The sequence below is a fragment of the Tenebrio molitor genome, chromosome 1, assembly GCF_963966145.1.
Source record: "Tenebrio molitor chromosome 1, icTenMoli1.1, whole genome shotgun sequence".
NCBI lineage: Eukaryota > Metazoa > Arthropoda > Insecta > Coleoptera > Tenebrionidae > Tenebrio > Tenebrio molitor.
The window spans coordinates 10,111,392-10,132,009 of NC_091046.1; the positions used below are offsets into that span (position 1 = coordinate 10,111,392).

General features: G+C 38.5%; 1 protein-coding gene across 3 annotated transcripts in view; it reads right to left on the reverse strand.

Moving 5' to 3' along the window:
- The window catches only part of LOC138122899 (Krueppel-like factor 6), a 300,113-nt gene that overhangs the window by 114,074 nt on the left and 165,421 nt on the right, over positions 1-20,618 (reverse strand). Inside the window, exon 2 of one of the 3 annotated variants that reach the window (XM_069037302.1) lies at positions 7,769-7,805. The exons of the other annotated variants lie outside the window; for them this stretch is intronic. The gene's annotated coding sequence lies outside the window, so the exon portion shown is untranslated. The remainder of the gene's footprint in view (positions 1-7,768; positions 7,806-20,618) is intronic. 3 annotated transcript variants of the gene reach the window in all.

Below are 20,618 nucleotides of genomic sequence, written 5' to 3' on the forward strand. Positions count from 1 at the left end.
TTTCAAATTTAAGAATCCCTGATTTATTTCGGGCCTGACAGGAGGTTGGTTTATTAGCTGAGCCGATAGAGGCTGTCGTTGCCAGATCTTCTTGTCGTCTACTTTGGTCTGACACCCTTCTCGATATTCCCCTCTGAAGTTCTTTCAACTGGAAAACAGCTAATGCAATCGGCTCACCTAACTTCACATGTTCGACCTAATTTCCCGACGATGCGTCCAAATGGAGGTTGGTTTCTAACGACATCTCCGAACGGTGAGACCGTCTCGAACCGGACTTTCCAGCGATCGCTTTTTTCATCAAGTTTCTCCAGTGAAGAGAAACAAACAGTCGTAATTAAGAAGTCTTCGATACGTGCTCGGCGTTACGATTGTGTTCTTCGCCAACTGAATTCGAGCTCCATTAGAGAGATAACAGCAGCTCGACCTATTATTTATTAAATCCCAGCTGAAAGTCGAGCGATAATTATTGCGCGAAGCTGCGCCGCAGCATCCTTGCAACGATGGCTTCGCCCCGATCCTGCGGATGCACCGCGCCGCGGATGATGCTCGAGCTTTCGTCGATTCGGCGTGTTTACCCCATTGTCGACGTCTCGGAGTATCCGTCGAGTTATCTTAACAACCCCGGACCCATTTCCGAAGTTCTTTGTAACGATTATGGTCGCGCTATGATTTATGTCACGTATAATGTTTCTTTCGGCAAGTAAGTAGTATACATAAAACGCATTACAAGTTCAGTCGCAGCGGGGAAGTTTTTTGTTCGACTTTTACGATTCACTATCTGAGTTTCGTTTTAAAACCAAGGAATTATATACCGCAAATACATGAAAATTTCATACATATTAAAACAGGCAGTAAAGCCGCGACTCGCAGCAAAACAACAGACGAAACTCCCCGGAGCTTTGGGGGTGTCCCGGCCCGGAGTTTGGCACGTAAATAGAAACAGCCGCGTGACACCGACACGTCCACGTCTCAGTAGGCCTATAAACTACCCCCTCGCACCGCAAAAGTCGACTTCACGTCGCCCCGACTAACCCTCAGCAGAAAGGACGGCCGAGAGCGACGCCGTGACGAGGGTTTTTGCAGGATGCGTGTCCAGAGCTCCGGGGGGAGACGGCGAGGTTAAAATTTTGATGTGACGTCTAAGCCGGAGTGCGTTTTATTGGCGGAGGGTCAAGGGGCCGCAAGCTCTGAAACGGATCAAACTCTCCCCGGAATTTGCCACCACCACTGGAAATGGAATGACTTTGGTTTTCTTTATTTTAGAATTCCTTGTTTGATCAGAGGGTCGGAGGCCAGGTTGCTCAAAGACAAATTCAAACGCAATTTGCCACCGGGAGCGGCTTCACGACGCTACCGCGTCTACCGCTCCGGACTGCGAACCACCACGTGGATCGACCGCCGTCATTAGCATAACTCCGGAGCCGGACGGCCACGAAATAAGTAGGACGACGTCTGCAATTTACCCCGGTCGCTAATGCATATGCGTTAAAGGAATTCGTTCGTGAGGCGGTGTGTAATTATGTAATCGAATGTAATTTCGCGTGTTATTAGTGAGGCTTAAAAATCCTGCGCCGCCAAGGCCATGATAAATGGGCGCCGAAGGAACATGAATTTTATTATACTCTATCAGGTAATACCAGCTATACACCACACGATGGAAGCAATATAATGTACAAGCAATAAATTGATACCACATTTACATGTTCCAGTACAGCGGTCGAGGAACACGAGTCATGCATACTAAACTCGCCCATAAACAATCCAGGACAAACACATCCACTCCTTCCGTCCGTTTTCTCATTCCACTTTACCAAAACTATATGGACATCGGTGCATTAAAAAAATTACAAATTAAAAAAAAATCACATTAAAAAAAAGTTTGACCCACACTTGTGTCTCAAAGCAAAATCAATTCGGAAAAAAAAACAAAGATTAAAACACACTGCGGATCATATAAATTTGTACACCTAGTATAAATGATTAAAATTTGAAATATCTCACAGAGAATTGGACATTTCAGAAATAATTTTTTTTGTTCGACACTGTCAAAATTTGAGAATTTTCTCCTGTGTGAACGGATTTTGATAAATTTGACAACTTGTCAAAACGAAACGTCAAGCTAATTTTAAAGATTTTTAGCGATTTGGAGCCTTTAAGGGGCTCGTCGAACAAAAAAACGTTGTATTCAACTCGTTTTTGTGTAATTTGGGCTTTTTTTGGCATGAGTGGAGCAGTTTAAAACTCGAGTGAAACGAGAGTTTTAAAGGTCTACGAGTGCCAAAAAAAGCCTAAATTACACACGAACTCGTTAAATAAATAACTATTCTACGAATTCTAGAATGGTTAAATCCTTTGTAGCAATTTGTAATTATTTTAATTAATGTAGGTACACAAACAAATTCAATGAATTTGGTTAAAAGAGGCTGATGATCAACAAAATAACTATCGTAAGTAGTGTACCTACATTGTCATTTCTTGTAACAAGAATGCAATACTAGCACATACAGTATCCGAACGAAATAAATTTGGCAAGTTTATTTGCAACACAGCCAAAGCAAAAGATGTCAATTAATTTTTGGTAAATTGTGGGCATGCATAGGCAAATGAATTTTTTACTGGTTTATCGCTCCGCCTTAGCAGATATTTCCAAGGTCACAGCCCATGAGAGAATCCAACACCTCTACTACTATTTATTTGTAATCAAAAAGTTGAGAGGAGGGATGTGTATTGATATACAGTAGAAATTCGATAATTCGTCGCGTTCGGAACCGGGTGAGTGACGAATTAGGGAAATTGACGAATCATAGAAAATTCCAGGAAAAATAACCAAAACACATTTTGAACAACTGTTTTTGTAATTGTAATTGGCGTAAACTACATAACTTTTACATATGAATGTAGTATGATTTTTTTTTTATTATCTCTAATTAAAAAACTTAAATACGTACATTTTTACAACAGGCACAAAACTGAGGTGACGAATTACAGAACATGACGAACTAGCGAGTGACGAATTGTAGAGCTTCTACTGTATGTATGTACAGTCGTTGACCAAAATAAAATAGGACAAAGTGTTACCTTAGACAGTTTCACAATTCAGAGATTTGTGTAGTGTAACTGGGAAGTATGTGTCTTAGATTACAACTTGATTTGACTTGACGATTGATCTACAAAAAGTTAGGTTGTGTTTTTTTTTACTTGTCAGCTTGTCACTGTCACTATGTTCAATTAAATGATTGTGAATTTTTGAAAAACGTTCATTTGTATTTTCTAAAATAGGAAAACGAACATGGATTTGCGATTGTAAATTAAAACGTTTTATTCTCAAATTTATACCCATTTTTAATTTTTTTAATTTTTGACACTTTTGTTTCCTAAGAGATGGATTTCGCAAATATACTTTTTGCTTCCCTAATCTAGAATATAAATTAATACACAAAAACGCAAAATTTAATGTTTTGTTAAATACCCTTTCCCCCTTATCTACATTTTAAAACTTTCGAACCAACAAATGTTTGAATTGTTTTTTAGCTAACCTCTTTTCAAATGGACTTAATCTTTGGAAACAGATAATTCTGGCTTGTGAATAACCTTTCGTAACTTTGAATTTGCTTCTTTACCTGATCCCATGTGTGCTTAATCGGATTCAAATCCGGTGATTGAACTTTCTACCTCACAGGGTCGCTGCCTTGTTAACGTCTAAAATTTTGCAACCATAATGTCTTCTGAATATGGAAGCACTGCGTCATCTAATATGACCTTAGAAAACCAATTTAATTTATTTTGTTACAAAAAAATATATTGAAACCATTATTTTCACTGAAATGGATCCTCAAGTGAATGTAGATTTTCTATTATGCATTTTTTTTTTGGACCAACTTTAAAAATATATAAATTTGAAAAATTCCACAGATTTATTATTATTAATTTAATTTTTGTTGATATCTGTTGAGTGGAATTCTTTGATCCAGTGAGCTGTATTTTTAGTTGTTTACTTCTACAAACCAATATATTTTGCTTGTCGAGAATTATTGCTATTGAGAATAAACGGCAAAAAGAATAAGTGTGATCATTTTTGTTACGTGTTTTACAATAAACTAATCTTTTATTCAGAATGTTAAATTTATTCCTGGTGTTTTATAGGTCTTGGCAGTTAAGAGACACTGAAAGATTTTGCAGAATTTTAAAAATCGTAAAGCTTAAATTCCAGTTAATTAATAAAGTGATTTGGTTACTTCGTTATCGTGTGTTGTGTGTTGTAAAAATAAAATGGAATCTAGTGAATAATGTCAAATATGTGAAGCATGTTTGGTGATTAATAATTTACAAATTCAGGGACAAAGTAACAACAGCGTAAACGAACACAGCTCCAAAAAAATATATATTTAATTAGAAATATTTTCGTTTAACAATTCAATTAACATCTGTCGCATTAGAATTTTAAGAGATCATTGTTTTATTAGAGCCCAATAAAATATCAATGCACCGCGTGCGTCAAGACAACTTGGAGGTATCGTTATTTAAATAACACGAGTACGACATTTTGCATTCTCCGATTCCCGGTTGAACATTCCTGCTGGGAACGGTCTTTGGACAAACACGGGCGCATTTAATAATCTGTCGGAAAATGGCAAAGTTGTGGCGTCGTATCAGCATTCTAAAAATGCAAATTAAATGTAATCCTCAGGTTTGCATTAACTCGAAAAGTGTAATCTCATCGAGGTCGCAGTTTCGTCGTGGCCTCCGGACATAAAACCCCACGGCGTAAAAACAAGTACCGTATTTCTTTCCGGCGTTTCCAGAGAGTTCCCTACGTGCTCGGACCAACTTCTAACTCTATCAACACATGTTACGGGGCCTGTCAGGTGGGCGAAAATGGAGTTTATCTACGAGGATTTAGGGAGCGGTCTTGGCCACCGTCATCGAATAAATAACGCCGTTTCGCACACAACCCGGCGTGTCGAATTAGCGAGCTGACGAGTTGACCGACGGAATTAGCAATGATGAATCTGCCCGGAGCCGGACCGACCGGAAAAAAATATATATTCGATCGAGATGATGAGAACCCAAATCGCATTTGTACCGGCCAGTTCGGGGTTGATTTATTTCTTGTTTTGTTTGGGAATTTACCGTTTCGACTGCGACGTCCGAACGAATTAAACACCCCGAGTCCGGTCCATATATATCGAATTGGCAATCCTCTGGACACACATTCGGGAGCACGAACTGGATAACTTTTTTAATCTACTGCCGCGGAGAAAACGCCATGCGAAAAAACAATTACTGAATTATAATTACCAGTCGTCGAGGGATGATCGGTGCGCTTCGGAACCAAACATCTCTCGAGTCCTGCAGGACAGAAAAAATTAACAAGACGGTCAACTTTTACACTGGATTACCCAATTTTCGCGCACTTGTAACTTGTTGGATAACTGTAGTGTTAGTTGTAATGGGGAGAAACAGTTTCAACGTGTTTTGCTTGGAACTAACTGTACTCTACATCAGCAACTACAATCATTAAGGGTGTGCAATCAGTCACATTGTTAAACAACTTTCCTGTTAACTAACTACATTGTGGGCCATATAATTAAGTTGCTGTTTGTGTTTCATTTATATTATGCTGAACACTCCGACTCTATTATTTGAATAGATTTATTGATGGGTCCGGTGATCCTCGAAGCTTCACCCTCCCGACACGCGCGCCTATCAAGGAGAAACTCATCAAGTTCGTGCACACCAAAAACTAAGAAATTATACGTCTTTCTCGTACACTTGCGCTTCTACCGCGTCAACAAAAAGATTTGAAACACAAAAATCGATTCGTAGATTGCTTCACACAGTCGAAATGATCTAAGACTCGTTTTTTGCCTTTCATGTTCTGTTGGGACTACGAATATTTTGATACGACATAACACGTTGACAACTCGTTAACGCGGTTGACGTGTTAAATGTGAAATAGCTCGTCCTGCATTTTCGAAAATAACAACGGCAAACCGTGAGCCTCGAGTGTGGCCGCAGGAGCGGGAAAGTTTCTTTCTTTTTATTTATTCGTCGTCGTCGAAAAAGGTCAGCCACATACAAGTGTGTCGACTTTCTTTTGGGTCATATATGCTTTTAAGGACGACGTGAGACTCCTTGTCTTTGTTGAATAAACGAGTCGAGCATTTAAGACGAGAGAGAAAAATTACCGCGAAAAGCTTTCGTGCCCTGCGTAAGAATGTGTCTGTTGAATTCTTAGAGGTATCGTGATGTGTGTGTTTACTGTACGAGAAACAAGTTTCTTTCTTTCGTAATAAGCCGTCCTGGTTGAGGAACGTCGGTAGTTGTACCTGTTTCGCACGTCGGATGAATTCTCGTTATTGACAAAATGGGCACAAGTGGCATAATTTCATTTCAAAAGCACGACATCAAAGTGTGCGCAGCCATTCGCGGCATGATTTGTTATCAGTTGATTAGTTTGTTATTGATGTTCGCAAACCATCATGTCACTTGTCAAATGTAAACCTATCTAATTATTTCAAGTAACAGCAAATTGCACATAAATGCGCAAAAATTGGATCAGAGTGAAAATGCTATTTATTTTGTTGATGGTGGAATTCCTCGGTTCTTAAAAATTACCCAGTCAAAGTCATATCGCATCAGCAAAAAACCAAATAAATAGCCGTCGATAAATCTCAATAGAGGCAAATAACAACTGACCATTAATAAGTGTGAAAATAACACGGAGTACCATGAGAGCCCATAAGTCAAGACTGATGAGATAAGGTGATATTAATGACTGCTGTAATCCAAAATAATAGGTTCGTTTAAAAGGGCCTTCTTTTGGAAGATCTTGGGTCGAGTTGGCGTAACGGGTGCCATCAGCAACTTTAATGTCAAAAGTTCAGTTTTTACTATTCGACCGAAAAAAACACCGAACAAAAACTACTGTAACAATCGATTAAAATCAATCAGAAACAGTAAAACCATTCCTGAAAGTTCAAGTAAGTCTATTAAATAAAAAAAATCATTTTTGTAAAATCGTATCAAAATGAAGTAATTTGCGGGCGTAAATAATGCCTTTTGCGCCCTAAGGCCTAAAAGAACAACAATTAATTTTAAGAGCCATTTTATTTGTTACAACACATTGGCAACCAACAACATTACTCTTGATTTTTGAGAACGAATCATGTAATTTATTTTTTCAAAGCTTTAAGGTGGATTTAAATGATTTATGATTTTACAAAAAATAATGTTAATTATTGGCGTTATTTACACCCTCAAATTACTGTATAAATGACTTCACTTTGATACGATTTTACAAAAATATCTATTAATGCCTTTCTTACAATGTGAATTAGTTACATATTTGTATATCAAGGCCGCGAAATTATTCTTTAACATACCGAGAGAGAAATTGTCGCCGAGGCCGCTTGCGGCCGAGGTAGGCAATCTGGAGGATGTTAAAAAATTTCGCCGTCAAAGTGTACACAACATTTTTGGCCGAAAATTTGTAATTATTATAAACCGCACCAAGTTGACGTAAATGATAAAAATAACTTCATCAAATACCCTTTACAGTAACCTAAAATAAAATTATTTAAGTAAGGGAAACAAAATACATTTTGTACAATCGCGCACGAAGTAAACAAAACGCCCCTGGATAATTTTAATTAAACAAAGCCTTTCCTTTGCTACTCCGAGTTTGACTATCACAAAGCATTTTTTGTTGTTATCGATTGTGAAAATTACAAGATTGAGGTGAGTTAGTAAAAGTAGAAAAAATTACCTAGTATCCTCTCGTCCAGAAATTTCCAAGCACATACCTGCAAAAGAAAACACTATCAGAACGCAATGCATCACGTGAATTACAAAGGAGAGAAACTATCTTAAACAATTTGAAGCTGAGAGACTGTTAGATCCTTCTGCACCAGATCAGACCGAACCGTTCAAGTCGAAGAGACACATTTCCGACACATTACTTGCTTAAATTCAAGCATTAAGCTGCCGCGAGAGTATTTACTACATGACTTAGAAACTTCATTAATTTTCTAGGAGGATCGTCGTCACAACAACGGAATTACGAGTATATTAAATGGTCCGGGCGAAATGAACGCGTTGCCTTTTTCTCCGTGAAACACAACAGGAAATAATTATCAACCCCGACGAAATCAACAACGTATTCATCACGATATCGCACTTTATGAGCTTGCATTGTCGCCAACAGAAAACCACAAATAAAATATTACACATTCTGGCGACCCAAATCAGCGTATGCGTACGTGTAAAGGCTGATTGTTAAGTTGTACAATTTACCACTCCACCGGAGCCATGAATAAAACATGCAGGACCGCATCACAAAGTGTAAAACTGGAGGAATGCGGTAAATATGCGCATCGTATGTGGCGGCAAATGCGATAATTATTAACGCGACTGCCACATTCGTCATTACGCGGACGGAAATCTGGAAACACTAAAAGCGAATGCAAAAGCTGAAGGATGCGACGGTAAATTGGTAAATTGCAAAAACACGTGCAAAAGTGGTGGGAAGAGCGTCGTCCTTCGTATTTTCCGGCAGAGAGAGTCTGGAGCTTGCAACAACTAATTTCTTGGGCGACCCTTTAAACCGGATCTGGACTCTCTCGAGATGATTTAACTGGAACAATCATACGAAAGCTCCGCTTTGATTAGAGACGAGATGGCACTCGCTTCCATGTTTTATTTCGCTGCCGTAAAACCGAGTGGTGATCTTCTAATGAGAGCAGTTCGATCTTTTGCATCGAAAGGTTGGCGAAGAAGAGCAATAATTTTTTTGCCGAAGTTTGATGGTTTGGAAAGCACGTTGTAAAACTGCGCTACAACGTAAGCCGCCCGTCCAATAAAGTAGGAATTACTTTCACATGTATCCCATAAACGTAATGAATTTGGGTGATTCCTGTGTGTATACAAAACAACATCGGAGAAGTTTACGGCTTGGTCCAAGATAACTTCATCTCGTTTTACGAGAGCAACCTCCTTTTTTAATTTATATGATGCAAATATTGAGATTTGTTTTATTGCTTTTTGACAAGGTCTAACTTCTTCGGACCAAGTTTACGGCTGTTTTATCGTGGTGGGGATTACCGGCGCGACCTCAAGTTCGGATCCTGTCGAGGACGATTGTGCCGTTTTAATTTGGGCACTCCTCGACGGCCGCCGTCGAGTTGGTTGGCGATTCCTCGCACGGAGTTGCCTTTATGAGGTGGCAGTTTGCGCGGCGTCGTGTTCCTCCTTATCTCTTGCACCCAATAACTCTGCCGCCACCCGGGGTACGTAAACAATAATTTGGCCCTCTAACGACTGTTTGACGAGCAAACAGGGTCGCAGGTCGGCGGATTTGCGGCGGGTCGTGTTGGATTTTGCTCAATATTTCGCAATTACGTATTATTTTGGTCGGCTGTCAGTCGTCCGGATTGATCACGTCGGTGTAAGTGGAGCGTTTCGGAGTTTCGAAGATCGATCAAGTGGGGCGGGATAATTGGGCGAGATCGGCGTTTGGTCGGAGGAAGGAGGTGAAATATGGCGATGAAATTAGATCGCGATTCCTTTCATTAAAACTCGTTAGCGAAATTGTGGCGGTCCGTGTGCGGTGCGGCCTAACTACAGGTGGTCTCCTGGAGGACCCGGAGCCGAGTCGAGACTCTCCGCGAGAGACACTCATAATGGACCATTACCGAGGGCGAAATGAGTTTACATATGTTCGACTTCCACGTCTCCAGCAGTTCAGAAGACGTAGCGAGTGGGCAGAAGGGGGCGGCGAGCGCTACGTCTCTGGTCCGCTGGTCGGGCTGCAACTAACACTCGCTGTGGTAACTTTGAGCTCCGATATTTAATCACCCCACCCGCCATCGGATTCCAGATACTTGAACTTGTAATTGTAATGTCATTCATACTAAACCGAGAAATGTGAAGCCGGGTGAAGAGGGAAGGGCGCGTTTCCCCATCTCGGTTAATAGGATTAAGAACGTTAAAATTCCCGAATGCTAACTGGAATATCGTTTAAACTTCAAGAGCATTTCTCGCTGCAATATGCTCCTCAATTTCTTTAAACCAACTGGGGCGCTTTAACCAGAATGTTTCATTATCGTGCCGACTTGATACCAGACTTTCTTAATGTAATTTAGATAAAGCGATCGCCTTTCCGCCAATGAAAACGCCGAATACAATTTTCATCAGTAATATTACCCCGATTCACCCGAAGAAAAATGATCCCTCTTTAATATATTGCAACGGCCAGATGTGCCAAGTATCGTTATTGTTAGGAAAAAGTATTATTAAAACTTGAGCCAAAGCAAGATACGCGGTCGCAATAAAAACTTTCTATGTGTACCATTAAGTGCAGATAAACCAGTAAGTTGAGTATTTTACTGAACACAACGACACTCCCCTCGCCCTCTTGCCAAGCAATTATGTCGCTCATAATAACAAAATACATCTCGCATTAAAACGACATTTATTTTTATAGGGCCGTGACAAAAATTTATTTAAATTAGCGCGCTGGAAATTCCATTAGAAACTTTTGTTAAGTCGGCAAAGTTTAAATGAAAAATTAGGATATATACAAAAATAATGGCGGGTCTCCCCGGCTCCGTCACGCACAGGGGACCATTTCCACCCATAGATAGCGCGCCGAGAGCCTTCAGATTAGAAATTTAATTGGTGGAGGTGAGGCGGCGGCGGCGGCGGCGATACGTGGTGGCGAACCGAAACAGCTTCTGGATGTTTTTATTCTTTCTTTAATGTATTCTGGGAAATGTGAGGGCCATTATCGCCGCTCGGACGCGCGCAATCTTATAACAGCCCATCTGCGTCACGGCAGTTTTCAGAAATGGTCTGTGCGATGACATTTGTCCCCAAAAACGACGCTCATCTGTTGTTCGGGAAAGAAACTTCGTAACGAGTGTTTGAAAGAAGATGTTGGTTGCCCCCGACGTCATATGGATCGGTGCCATGATTAGAATCCATTCGAGACACGTGTCACACCGCGAACGCGTCACACCCTCCAAAACTAATAAAAAACGTATTCGTCATACGAGACCTCAGACGGACTGCCACTTACTTCCGCATCCATGAACCAGACCACCAACCGAATGCCAACTGGAAGAAATCGAATACCGACCGGTGGGGCCGTTTGTACCTCGATTCGAAGAATTTTCGCTGAAGAAGAAACCGGCCATTAGACGTGTCTCATCAATTTTCTTCGAGAATCCAATCACGGAGTACGTGGTGACTTGTCTTCTGACTAGTCCTAGATTTATTTCCCGAGATGCGGGAATCACGCGAGGCCAAATCGGGCCTGGACGGTAGCACCAAAAGCGTGAACAGAGGGCATAGTTCTGTTTAACAAACAATATCAGTTTCATTCCTCGTAGTTCCGTCGTTTTCCCGATGGACACACCCGAATACACATCCCTTTGTTGATGTGTCAAAAAAGACGCAAATAGAAGGCAAACTCTATGCATTTCTACCTGATCATTTACTTAGCGGGGGATGTGTTGAATCCTTAAGATGCTCTAAATAACATTTAATAGGTACGCATCTACAAAATGTTCCAAAATGATTGTGGTATCGTGCAGTGCTTGGATCGCAAAAAGTAGTTTGCACACCTTTCTAGGATAAGGTCCCGCACAATACTACACCAAACGTAACCTCCAAACCGCTGGCAAGTGTCAAATCCCATTTGTTTCATTTCGTTGCCTGTTGTCAGTATTCAAAAATTCACAAGAAAGCGAAATCATGCACCTATAACACAGTATAACACTCAAACGAAAAGGAGCTCTTTTCGGTACGCGTTCATTGAACATTTAAATTTTTAATGTTGGCAGTGACTCATAGTGAGTTGTTGCTATGTAATCACTGCATTTCATGACACTTACAATTCTTCGTCTATTTACCAGCGTTACCAACCCTTATATTTGCCAAATATAAAGTTACTAGCATTATGTTTTGAACATTTTTTAAATTTAAGGAGCAAAATAGAAAAAATATTGTAATATACCTACTCGTTTTATAAGCCATTTTGTCGCACTTGTTTGCTTTATAGCGCTCGTCGCTGCGCTCCTCGTGCTCTAAAAAACGCGTGCGACAAAATGATGTGTTATAAAACTCGTCTAATAAATTACTAATTATTCTAGGGAGCTTTAATTGGTTTAAAACCATTACAAACTGATTTAGTTAATATTGTTCGGTTGATAAACCTAACCTCTCTTATACCTGTCATTTTGACGGTTCATGATAGTTGGTATCACTTTACAAGTATGCGTCAAAATTCAAAACACTCAAATTGTCAAAACTTCCTACGATACCACATCAGTTTCTAAAAACACAAGGAATTATTTGAAGGTTATAATAACATTCCTTACCGCACTAGTGTGGTTTAATATCATGCAAGGTTGAATTTTTATACTTTTGTCGGGAATTCGCTAATATCAAAGATGCAATGTTTAAGGAAATATGTACATCTGTTTTATGTATATCATCTGCACTTTGGCAGTAGTGACAGATGCGTGAGAGAACTAAAAAAATGCCAGTTTACTGCTTTGGTTTGTGTACCTAATATTATTTTTTTATCATTCAATAATTATTTATTAAGATAATATTTGATAGTAGATAAAACATTGTACGATAATTGTGTCATAACTTCTTATTATTATACTCGATAGGTTTTCCCTATCTCGTATCGTGAAATGACACGTAAGGATACTTATATCGTAAATAACTGTTATCTACGTCTGTGCGGTATATCCTGTTTATCCCACGCATTTCAGACAAGTAAGAACTTTATCGGACGTCGTGTAGCAAGGTAGATAAATGAAGATATTTAAAAAAATATATACAGAAGAACTTATTGTTTATTGAATATGTTCACTACACAATTTTTCCGATCGTACAAATCACTTTCTGATGTTGGCATTTATAATAATAACTGATTCTTACCAAGGCAAGTATTTTAATAATTTTGATGATGAAGGAAAATTTCCTTTCCTTTCAACACTTATGGAGCTACTTTTTGTTTATTTTCGGCGACAGCTTCAATAATCCTTCCACAATTTAAGTTTCAACAGCCATGCTTCCTTCTAATAATTAAAAGATCTGCTCCGGAATCATTCAGAACTGCCATTTTAGATCACTTAAAGCAACTTGTGCAAATTTCCTAATGATATCACATACAGTTATCATTTTGTAAGTAAAGAAAAAGCAATGACTATCAATGTTGAGATTGAAGTTTAACATATTGCCTGACAATTAACACCTTTTTGTTGTTGCTTCTATATTCCAAAGTAGATCTTCTTCTCAAAAACGAGTTAGATCACTTTGATAAAAAAGAAAATGCTACATTTTAATTTTACTGCTTACGTATTGGCTAATTTGCCACTCATGTGGCGTCCTACATTCTTACCGCACTTATGTGATTAGTGATTAGTGATTACACAAAATCGACCTACGACCTCGTCGTGCAAACTTCACACCGACAATAATGTTCACATCCTACTTGTTGCGTAAATTGTTTATCTTTATTTACTGCAAGTAATATTGATAAACAATAAGTACCCTCATAAAAATGCACAATCAATAAATGACTTTGTCACTTTTCTGTTGCAGTCGTACTACACTATCATTCTGTATCATCATCTAATTAAGCGTTTTGTTGCATGCCACGTCAACACCAGTGCTGCGTTTAAACGTTATCCGTATCTGCAAAGCCTGTTAAAATAATAGTGTGCGATGCGTACGATGCGTGTTAGTGAGCGGCCACCTTTACCTAGAGCACTCTACGTGTGTCTCCCATGATCTGGCGCAACCACCGTCGGATGGATAAGTGTTTCCGCTTATTGATCACCATTTGGCAAATAACCGTTCGTTGATATTGCGCTATTCGCGCCAGACTTATCTTATCATCGACTAGCCATTAAACTTAAATGACGGGGGAGTCCCATTAGGACCGCAGACTGCAGGATGGAGGCAGGTTGCGTGACAATCATTAGGTTTGCAGCTTGCGGATCCATATCGTTGGAATAATTCTGGTCGTCCATGTCGTATTCGACTGTGTTGTTAACACACGCTACATCTACAAACATTCCCGTGCATAATATACACCAACAACTTCGGACGCCATCTGTACCGGCGCCCCTGCTATTGAGGCACGAAATAATGTTTATTTAATGCCTACAAGGATGCTGCTAACCATAAACGTGAACCGTAAGAAAGAAGTTGGGTGAAAATTTTAACAATACATAAGACGAAAGATCCCTCCGTCCCGGACAACGAAACAACTTGCATTATTAACGTCTCGATGTAATGGAATTTTTTAATACTCATTAGAGTCTGTTCAAGAATTCTGCTAACTTAATTGTAATCAATTTGCTGATAAACGATCCAATCAATTCGGAGTTTTTATCCGACCGGTTGCAGGTCCGCAGTCTCATAACAAAGTCAGCAATCAGCTCCGAATAAGCACTCAACATTTCGAGACTTCCCTCCGCGATACATTTTTTATTAGATCATCGTCGAACGATTGTAAAAACAAAATCACGCAACTACGACCGTTCACGTGAAATCAACACGAATAATTCACTTTCCAGATGCACACACGTGTACGACGGAACGTTTCGAATCCATCGAGTGTGAACATAAATCAGCGCCGTCCTCATAAAGCACACATAAAATTTTCCGGAGTTAAGCTCGTCTCAATCTTGGAAACGATAGACTCCGGTGTACGGCCTTGTTATGTTTACTATATTCGATGCAGAGTATCCCATCAAAGACGCACAAGAGAAACCAAAACCGACTCTACTGCGAACTTGGCTCCGAGGCAATGGTCTCGGAGGATTCGCAACGCGCATTCAATCAATAGTGACGAAATGAATACACATACGTCGTACAAATACAATGTAATAACGCACAAATAAAAGGGGGGCGAAAAAAACAGATGGAGATATGTGCAACGGAATAATAAAAAACTTTCTTCCGATAACAATACTCCGAGGCTTTTTATTGTGTTCCCGCTTTCCCACTTTTAGACGCTCCACACAAACACAGAATTGCTTAAAAATCATACATAAACACTCGGACCAATTGTACTTACTGCGTGACACTAACAACCAATTATCCAGCAAGTCAAATTTTTTTCGTAGAGTTTCCGTTTTAAATCGCAAAATCCAATCTCGAATCGGATACATTCTTTAAAAATCAATCCGTTATTTTTTACGGAAACTAGGTATCAATCACTTACGAGCTTTTTCTGTACATGTCGTTACGTATTAGTTCGTCTAAAATTGATCGAAAGGGATAGGTTTTTGACATTGCACTTGCATCTTTTGTAGACAAAGCGGACGAGATCTCGCTCTATCTCTGCTCCATTCTGAATAGTCGTCGTGACTGAAAAAAAAATGCAATTTGATTCTTTTCATCGCTGATTCTCTATTTTCACAATAGAATCAAGAATCACACGGTACACATGCACTGTGTTGCCTTATTATAAGTTTCTCTAATGCGCACGATTGGATATCAATGAAGAAACCGTTCCTTGAACAGTTGCCAAGAGCCGGGGGCTCCACTAGACAATAAAATCCCCGTCCATGTAGAGCTCCGCACTTTTCCAAAGAGAATTGTAAAAATCCTCCATATACCAGTGGAAATGTGTTAAGACCAGAGCTTTGTAAATTTATGTATTTCGAGAAAAATAAGAATGCGTTACGCTGATCCATTTTACTGCGAACGTTGTTTGCTGTTGGGAGAAGTAAATTCCGTAATGTCCCATATGCAGTCGAGCAAAGGCCGGTTATGTTAATTTGGCGTTTCGTGTGACAAACGCCGTAAATATTCCGAAACGGTGAGTGATTATTTGACTTGAATTTTGATAATTTCCTCCAACTCGGCGGTCACACAAAATAAATAAAAGCAAATGGTATTTTAAAATCCGTAGATACCGACATTCCATTCCACATAAATCTTTAAAACGTGATAATCCCCTGACGGTTTTTACTAATGCTAAATCTAAATTATCTCTTCCATTTCTTTGTGGCATTTTTATAAATTCCTCTACTAATTCCTGAGAATCGTAGTGTAAAAAAGGGTTCTCTGACAAGCAGCTGAAATCCGCTTTCAATCTAAAGCTCCTTTAATGCAGGCGTTTTACCCCTTTATTACTATAGATAAAAAATTATCGAGCTTATTGTAGCCGAAGCGATGAAACATTCAAACACGGACCGAACACTAATTAAACAAAACTGGAGGATCCGACGCTTCGCATCAAAGGGTTCGTTTTTGAGCTGTCGAAATTAAATAGACCATAACGAGCCATCAAATAGAGCAAATTCAATTGGAGAAAAATAAGGAGATTCGAAGAGATTATAAAAGAATCGTAATAAAACGAGTTTAAATAAATCAAAGCTCGAGCAAATACGTAAGCGTCATTTCGAATATCGTCCGCGTCTGCGGCCCCGAAGGAAAAGTAATAATATCATACCGACGAATTTCCGAAAGCTCTTCGAGCTTTTGCATTGTTTCTGCTCGAGCTTGTAGTGCGCGTACAGGGGGCACATATTGATGGGAACGTATCGGCGTGATGGTGGGTTTGTCAGGTAGGCGGCCGATCGCCTGGTGCTTTTGATATATGGCACGTGATTCAATGATGGAGAACACATTTATAATAATTTTCCCTTATTGATGTCGCAAAAGCCAGCGTAAACAACGTTTGTATACTGAAGGTGATTTATTTTGTTCTTCTTCTTAGCGTTTCAATCAAGCCCGAGAATAGACGGACATACATCTTCGCACACTTCTTGCACCTACTTTATTTTCAAATTAAAAAAATTATAAGCAAGTTTTACATCGACGTGTAATTACACACTTTTGGCGAAATAAAATCATTGTGGAGGGATTACGATTGTCTTGGCCGAGATGTGAAATCTGGTTCTTGCTGAGGGTTTAAGCACCTCGATTAACTCGATAACCTAAGATCAGTTGCGAAATTCAGGTCACAGGTGTTAACGGTCACACCTAAAGAAATGGTTCCTGCACAACATTTTTAATATCTTAGAAAAGCTGTCGACACAATTGGAAACCGTTTTGGAGGTCTTGAATGCTTCTTTAGAAAGTGCTGCATCTCCATATAACTGGAAGACTGTGATAACACAAAAAGTGTCAAAAAAAGTGCAGTTAAATTTTGAATTAATATTGTTTCAGACGAAATAGTGTTAAGTATTGTGAAAAAAGAACTTGTTGAATTCTGTTAAGGTGTAAGAGGTGTAATTGTTAATTATTCTGAAAACTGCATCAAATACAAAATAGATACAGAAAAATGGAATGGAGATCAACTAATTTTAAGTGTAGCAAAGTTAAGAACTCTTCAGTAATTTATTCCCAACACCGGGTGTACGTACAACAGTTACCATAAAATACACAATATTCATACGAAAACTGCAGCTACAACGTCTTAACATTGTGATAAATGGACCGTTAAAATTGTTGATATGACAAATGGTTTGATGAAATTGAATCAGGAGCAATTTTTGTAGCAGTTTTTCTCCACCTAAGAAGAGCTTTCGAGACAAATGTCAAAAAGTCCATTTTTTAATTATAGTCCGATGGATCAATTAATAAACAGAACAACAGTTATATTGCCATCTCTTTTCAACATAATGTAAAACAAGCTATTGAATTCTTGTAGGTGTTGTATTAAGCCCGTCCCACTATGCATCTCGCTTTGGCATGTGCGATTAGAGCAAGACGCAAGTTGTACGTTTATTACATTAGCGACGTCAAATTTTTAGGTTAGGTTTTAACCACATTTGTGATGATTTTGTTAAATTTTGCTTGAAATTTCCACCGTATGATGCCCAAAACGCTACGCAGCAAGTGGACAGATTCATGTGCAGGATTTGTAATTGCAAAAATAATATTTGAATTGCGCAGAGTTCTAAAAAGAATTGCTTTTTGCAACACAAAATGAAGATGGAGGAATGAATTTGCAGAAAAACGAAGAAAGGACGAAAGAACAACTCAAAATCTCAAAAATTGAAATTTGTAATGACATCTGTCTCAAGTTGCCAACATAAATTTTCAAATATTGGTAGCACCATACACTGCTGTCGAATGCCAAAAGCAGACGCAGGTCATTTCGACTTCCTGATTCGGACTAACCTCATCGGGCTATAAATTAACAAATGGACTATATTTTTGAATCCTCTAGTTGTTAAAGATGGAGTTCCTCAAAGAAGAGTTTTTTTTCGGTCCAGCTTTGTTTAATTTGTACGTGATGAATTTTCGGAAATATCCATGTTTATAACGGGTGACTATTAAAATTTTCACTTGGAGTTGGCTTTGAACGAGTTTTTATTTTTTCTGTTACTTTACACACACGCAAGAACGAACGACAAATGTCAGTCAGTACAATTGAAACATAACCTATAATGTTAATTATAATGTCAAACTTGTCAGTGTCTAAGGTGCAACGGAAAACAAAGAATGATCCATAGCTAACCCCTAAGTGAAAATTTTAATAGTCACCCGTTATAATACATGGTACAATAATTTTAATGTCTCTCTTATACGGCGTGATCAAGAATGACTGAATCTGTTGTTAACAATGAAAATTTGAATGAATCTGGTACCACTGCAATCTAAACGCATTTCCTGTTGTCAGCTTTGAGTGTTGAAAGGCAAATTTGAAATTTACCATCAAAGGTTCATTAAATGGTTTTCACACTTTACATTTTCCCATTTATTGTATCTTGGCTACCATCGAGTGCCAGCTGTCTTCCTTGTCACATAACCAACATAACATAATTATTTTTTAATGTGTCAAGTTAAAACATCCGGTCAGTGCCAATTACCAGACAAAAAAACACCAATATTTTTCAATTGTTTCATTGCCAACAGACTCAGTCATTGTTGATCACGCTGTATGATATATACAGCATTCACGATTATTTCAAATTCGGACTGTCTATGAAAATCTGACATTTTAGTTGGCAATATTGTGATTTGGCATAATAAATCTATTCGCGATTTCGACTACTGCGAGGGCGCTGCTGTTCTGACAATCAGCTGATCGAAAATCCTCCTTTTGAGATTTTCCATTTGTTTACGTGTTAATTTTTGTGTCCAAAACTCTTTTATTTGTTAATTGTGTGCAGTGTGTTTTTCAGTAAGGTAAGTGTATTCATTAAATTAACATTTTTTAATGTAAGCATCAAAGATTATGATGTAATTTCGTAAAACAGGCTTAAAATAAATAGAGGCGTAAAGATAGGTTATGGTGCATTAAATATTTTGTTTTCAAAACATTGAAAGTCTTTTAAAAAGTGGAAAACATACTATATGCTGATATTTCAGTTACAGGAAGGCTTTTCTTCGGTTAGCTACAATTTTTAAATACTTGGAGGCTTCTGCTGATAGTTGATGTTCTGCTGATAGTTGATGTGTGGTACAGTGTGATGGGATACAGTACAGGTAATTTTAGACTTTTTTCATTAAATTTCAATTAAATTTTACTTACAGCAACACGTTTTCAATAAAAATACATCAATAAACTAAATGTCTTTTTATTTAATACAATTACATTCTCACTTATTATGTCAAGTGCACTACAGTCTACTTTGCCTGTAATTTTTGATGCAAACTTTCTCTGTGTCGTGTGTCCTTTTGGATAACTTTTGAGAAAGAACAGCAAATTCCTTCAATCGCAATTTTTGGGAAATGCTGCGTGGAGTTGAAAAAAATAGAATAAACTACAAACTTTTAACGTCAAATTCGTGGAACTTACGATTTATGAAATCTCCACGTAAAAAATGTTTTCCACATACTCGCATATGTCGTCTTGCAGGTTTTCTCAATAACAAAACCGTTTCCCAAGCTTTTCTTCTGTCTATACTTTCCTTGCCGCCAAAAATGTTTATGATTTGCACTTTACAACTATTTTAGCGTGGAAAGTATTGAAAGCTGGCCTCTCTGTCTTTCGCTATGCGTGTGTGACAACCATGGACACAACACTTGGTTTTATCTACTTTCTTTTTGCCCATTGTAATATCACTTTTTGTCACTAACCCCCGTACCTGTGGCCCGTACACCGTTCATCATGTTATTTTTGCCATTAGCTACGTATTAAGCGATAATTTTCGGTGATTCGACTTTCCACCGCCAGAGGTCATGTTGCTTATCCGAAATGGCGAATAGCATGATCAAAAAGTCTTTGGATCACAGTAGCCGTGGAATTAACAAGCTATCTAGGAAATTATTTATTTCAATGATTTTTGACATTTATTTGACAACTTGAGAGTTAGCAGGTTATAATTCAAAATGTTTCAAAGAGAACATACAATTTTTATTATTAAATCATATTACAGTAATGGAAATCGTGGTGAAAATGGTGATTGGATTTATTCACCTCGTTTATGTTTAAACGAGTTCCGTGAGAGATTAGCACTACTTTGAAGTAAGTAGACATAAAAACTACGGACAGTAGAAGTAGAAGTTTTTACATTTAACGACTACCGCGATCCAAAGACTTTTTGATCATACGATATTTTAGGTTATAACTGAATTGCACTAAATCAATTACAGCCCTTTCACAATGGCGTTAACGTTACGTCGATGTT